The sequence below is a fragment of the Sorex fumeus genome, unplaced genomic scaffold (genome assembly GCF_029834395.1).
Source record: "Sorex fumeus unplaced genomic scaffold, SorFum_2.1 ptg000044l, whole genome shotgun sequence".
Lineage (NCBI taxonomy): Eukaryota > Metazoa > Chordata > Mammalia > Eulipotyphla > Soricidae > Sorex > Sorex fumeus.
Window position 1 is genome coordinate 2,402,915 of NW_026606101.1, and position 6,076 is coordinate 2,408,990.

Here is a 6,076-nt window from a genome sequence, read left to right on the forward strand (position 1 = left end):
AACAGCGGAATCAAAGAGATGTGCTCGTAGCTGGAGGTTCTTTGTCCTTTTAGTTATTTCTTCAACGTTCTTGAAGGTATTCCAAGCCGCTCTCTTCCTCCTGCGCAACTCAGGTGCCAGGTCATTCATCATGTTGATTTCTCGACCTAGGTATATATAACTGTTGCATTCGGAGATGGTGGTTCCGTTGAGAGCGAATGGAGCATCAGGAACAAGGCTGTTTCTCATAAACATTGTCTTCTTAAGATTCAGCTGTAGTCCGACCTTTCCACATTCACGGTCAAAGTCGTTCAGCATTTGTGCCGCTTGGCTGATGTTTGGTGTTATTAGAACGATGTCATCAGCAAAGCGGAGGTGGTGTAGTTGCCGACCATCTATCTTCACTCCCATTCCTTCCCATTCCAGTCGTCGCATGATGTTCTCGAGGGTGGCACTGAAGAGTTTTGGTGAAATGGTATCACCCTGCCGAACCCCTCTCTTGATATGGATGATTACTTCTTTGTAGAATGGTGAGATCTTGGTAGTGAATCCGCAATAGAGTTCACGAAGGATCCTGATGTATTGAGTTTGTACGCCCTGATTGGCTAGGGCTTCCTTGACCACTTCCATCTCAACAGAATCAAAGGCCTTCTTTAAATCAATGAACGTTAGACAGAGCGCCATCTTGAACTCCCAAGAAACCTCAATGAGCTTAGTAATCGTGTGGATATGGTCGATGGTACTGAATCCTTTTCGGAATCCGGCTTGTTCACATGGTTGTCCTTCATCTAGTGTTCTGCTAATCCTATTCAGAATGACTCGAGTGAACAGTTTGTAGACGACAGACAATAGGCAGATTGGGTGATAGTTGCCAATGTCGTGGATGTCTCCCTTCTTGTATAGTAGTACAGTCCTGCTGGTTTTCCACTGGGATGGAAACTTGCATTCAGACAGGTAGCGTGTGAAGAGCCGAGCCAGTGTATTGATGAGTACTGATGGTAAGTTCTTCAGGTGTTCAGGTCTGATCTTGTCTGGGCCAGGTGCTCTTTGTTTCTTTACCGACGAGATGGCATGTTGGATTTCGGAAGGGAGAACATTGGGAACGACATATCCATCATGTGGTATGTGGTATGTGGGCAAGTGGACGTGGCTATTAAAGAGATCTGAGTAGAAGTCATGAATAATCTTCTCCATTGCCCTTCTGGAAGATGTGATAGATCCATCATGATGTCGGAGGGCAGTCATCTTGGTTTTGTAGTTGGTGAAGGACAGGCGGGCATTACGAATGCTTTTCCCAGCTTCTGCTGCATCTACCAGTACTGCTGCTCTCCTGTTTTTGAGGTCATCCTTGATGGCTTCTCTGCACTGTTTTGCCAGTTCGGATGCTCACTTGTGGTTGCCTGAGGCATGTGCCAAGCCACGTTGGTGAATAAGTTCAAGAGTGTTCGAAGAAAGGCGGTTTTTTGTGGTTATCTCTCTCTTGGCATTCCTCACACAATCATGGAGGTGCTGAATCATTCGATCGTATTCCTCATCAATGTTGTCAATGACGGCATCTTCCCATGTTGCCGCAACAGAGCCAAAGAGCTCCCAGTTGGTGGTCGTTCTGGGAGTCCTCTTCTTAAACCTTGCATTCTTTTCTCCTCGTTCTGTGAGGTAGAATTTTGCACGAAGAAGACGGTGGTCTGATCCCGTTTGGAATTTTGGGACAACAGCAACATCGGTTAGGCAAAACCGCCGATTGAATATGATGTGGTCTATTTCATTGTGGAACCGTCCATCGTGAGACTCCCATGTCCAACGTTTAGATTCAGCCTTTTGGAACTGTGAGTTACCATGGAAGGTTTTGGTTGACATGATGAACTCAGACAGTCTGTCACCCTGTTCGTTCCATTCTAGGCCATGGGTCCCGATGTGGAGTTCATCGACTGATCTTCTTGGTCCTATCTTGGCATTAAAATCACCGACAATGATCTTGTAGAAGATGTGATCTTCTTTATAGAACTTCTCCAGCTCCATGTAGAACTTCTCAGTTTCTCTTTCACCATAACTGGATGTTGGTGCATAGACAACAAAGATAGAAACTGCCGGTAGTGAGCCACATCTATTCAAGTGTAATCGTCCGATTCGGGTTGTTATAAATGGATCTCATTCCCCTAGCCAAATAATAATAATTAAAAAAAAACACAACCCAAAACTCAAACGAAAACAATGTTAGCAGTCCTGAGGATGGCTTCATGGTAGAGCAACTGTGTCATGTGTAAGACTCTGGGTTTCAATTCAACATGAAATAGACAAGTAAAGGGACCTATTAGAGAAAATACTGAGTCTCAATCAGCAGTAGGAAATATACACGATGAGCCTGTAGCATTTTGTTCATTCCCCGAGCACTGGCAGCAGCGACCCCTGCCGCAGTCACTGAGCTAGAAGAGACCCTGAACCCCATCGGATTGTGGTCCCCCAACTCCCCCCCATAAAAAGGCTTACCTGAGTATTTTATTTATTTATTTATTTACTTTTTTGGGTCATACCTGGCGATGCACAGGGGTTATTTCTGGTTCATGCACTCAGGAATTACTCCTGGCGGTGCTCAGGGGACCAAATGGGATGCTGGGAATCGAACCCAGGTCAGCTGCATGCAAGGCAAATGCCCTACACACTGTGCTGCCACTCCAGCCCCATACCTGAGTATTTTTAAAAAATTTTTTGATTTAAAATTTTTTTGGGGGGTCACACCCGGTGATACTCAGGGGTTCCTCCTGGCTCTGCACTCAGGAATTACTCCTGGCAGTGCTCAGGGGACCATATGGGATGCTGGGAATTGAACCCGGACAGCCACGTGCAATGCAAATGCCCTACCCGCTATGCTATCACTCTAGCTCCATACCTGAGTATTTTTAAAAGGAGAAACCAAAGAAGACTAGAGATCCATCCTCTGGCGAGTAAATCCGACAGAGTGCCAGGAAGTCTGGCATGGCGGGTTAGTGGTGAGTTTGTTGAGGTGGGGCATCACGAGGGTCTCCCAGGCTGGCAAAATTCTGTTTATTTTTGTAGTGCTAGGTATTTTGTAGAACCCCAGGGCCGCACACTGGCCAAGCAGGGGCCTGCCGCTTGCTCACCTCCCTGGGCCAAAGTTTTATTTCTTGATCCAGGCCATGGGCGAAAGGGTGTTTGCCTGAACCATTTCCTCGAGCCACAAACATGCTTCCCTGCACCTGCGGTTGGTTGACACTGTGAAGGTTTTAGAAAATGAAAACAGAAGACTTGGCTCTGTCCACATACACACACACATACAAAACACATACACACACACACACATAGACCCACAAATACACGCAAAACACATACAAACATATACACAAACACACACAAAATGCACACAAATATACACAAACACACACACAACACACAAACACATACAAACACACACATATACATCCATAAACACACACAAAAACACACATACACACACATACACCCACAAACACATACAAAACACATACAGATACAAAACATACGCACATAAAACACATGCAAACACACACAAACACATACAAAACACACACAAATACACACATACAAACACATACAAACACATACAAAACACACAAACACACACAAAAAACACACAGAAATACACAGAAACACCCACAAACACACACAAACATACACAAACACATACAAAACACACAAACACACACAAAAAACACACAGAAATACACACACACACATAAGTGCACGTGACTTCTGGGAGTTGCGTGTATATACATAGTAGGTACTCACTAAATCCATTGCCTTCCCTGAGAATCATGCCAAACACCCTAAATTGTATGATTTCGGTACTGATATGCGTGTAAGTTATCTTAGATGCCAGACACTGTTCCCAGTGCGTCTAACCTGGTGGATTCCACATGCCTCTTTTATTAGTAGTCGCGTTTAGGAGGGAAGAAAACGGAGGTGCACAAAGCTTGTCCCTGGCCACCCAGAGCAGAGGCTGGCCCCACGGGAGCCCAGCTTCCCAGTCCCCACCCGCGGGCCGTGTCCCTAGCCTGGGTCTTGTTCTGAGGCGTCCAGCAGCCCTGGGAGGGCCACCCCGGCCCTCTCACCCGACTCAACAACCCCCTGGAGCTTGCCCAGAGATATACCCAGAAAGGCGCTGGCAGGAGGGCGGGAGCGGGCGGGAGGGTGGGGAGTGGCGGCTGGGAAGGGTTCAGACTTTTCAGCCCTTGGGATTCTGGAGGACAAAATGTCCCATCCTCTTCAACAGATGCTCATCCGAGGGGACTGACCCAGGCTGAGGTCACAGGTTGCCCAACCAGCCGTCCAGAGCCTGACTTGGCTCGAGAAGGTTCCAGAGGCGGGTTGGAAGTCGTCCGGGCCTTGGCAAGCACCAGACTTGCCCGAGCCCCCTCCGCGGGGCATGCGAAGCTCGTGACCCGTGGGCTGACTGCCCCCGGGAGCCAGAAACGCCAGTTTTTCTGGGTGCCAGCCGTGGGGACGGCCGGAAGACAGCGGGTCACCCGCTGGGGCACAGGATGAGGCCGTGCCCAGGACTGGTTGTGCGTTTCCCGGAAGAGGCGAGAGGCGCTCTGTGTTGTTCTGGTCACACATTGATTTTTCAACCTGAGTCAGCAACCGCTGCTTGGAGGCACAGCCTGTCCTCTCTGTCCCCAGAACCCCAAGGTCCCAGCCAGGCTGCTGCATTTCCAAAACATTCCTGGGGAGAGTAGGGGCCAAGGAGGGGCGGGGACATCATGCCATCACGTCATCACTCCCCATCCTTCCTGCCTCCCCCCCACCCCCCTCCAGTGACCAGCCTGAGAGCCGCCCCTGCTCACAGATGAGTAACACCCTGCAGGGCGCACCCTTATCAAATGTGGGGTGCTGTGCTCAGAGGTTTACCCACACCACCCTGCAGAGACCCCAGCCCACAGGCGAAAAGACAGACCTAGAAAGGCAAAACCACCTGTTCAAGGAGGCCCCGGCCATCCAGGGTCATGTCCCATCTCTGTAGGTCCCCAGCCCCCACCAATACCAATACCTGCCATAGGATTGGGAAGCCAGAGCAGAGAGCTGCCTGTGACACGCTTGAGATTGTTGGCAGTTCCTCGGTCACAGTCAGTGCTTTGGGCAGAAGTAACTTTTTTTGGGGGGGGAAGGGGGGTCACACCCAGCGATGCAAAGGGGTTACTCCTGGCTCATGCACTCAGGAATTACTCCTGGCGGTGCTCGGGGGGACCCTATGGGATGCTGGGAATCGAACCCGGGTCGACCGCGTGCAAGGCAATTGCCCTACCCGCTGTGCTATCACTCCAGCCCCGAGCAGAAATAACTTTCCACAGTGCACAGCTGCTAAACGTTGGCTCTGACCGCCCCCGACCCCAAGCCCCCTACATGCGCTTCTCCCAACCCCCCCCCCCAAAGAAGGAAGAGGAAGCGAGGAATCCCAGGGAGGAGAGTGGGGGCGATGGGAACTCTTTGGGGAGAATAACGTCACTCCCACATGGGCCGCAGTGAGCCGAGGGGCTTGTGAGTTTTCTGAGGGAGACCAGCCACCAGGTGAAAGGGGTTAACTCTGGGTGTGTTGGGGAGTTAACGGCTGCCCAAAACTAGAGGCCTGAGTTGAATGTTCTAGTCCTCAGGGCTCAGGAAGAGCTACCTGCCACCGAGGTCAGGGACGAGAGGGGCTGACAGAGAGGCAGCTGTGGCAGGGCTGGGGCCCACCGCCACCTGCCCTGACAGAGGGGACCGCTGGAGGCGTCTGTGGAGATCAAGCAGGATAACAGCGGACCACGTGGGGGGGGGGGGCTCCTCTTCTCTCCCCCTTGGATTCAGCCTCTTCCTTCCCACCTACAGGGAACCAGAAGGTACACTACTCCGCCTCCCCGCCACCAGGCAGCCTGCCATGCTTTCTAGTCCTTAGAGCTTAGGAAGATTTGGTGTGGGTTTTTTTTTGTTTGTTTGTTTGTTTTCTTTTTTCTCTTTGGATCACACCCAGCGATGCACAGTGGTTACTCCTGGCTCATGCACTCAGGAAACACTCCTGGCGGTGGTGCTCGGGGGACCATATGGGATGCTGGGAATCGAACCCAGTTGG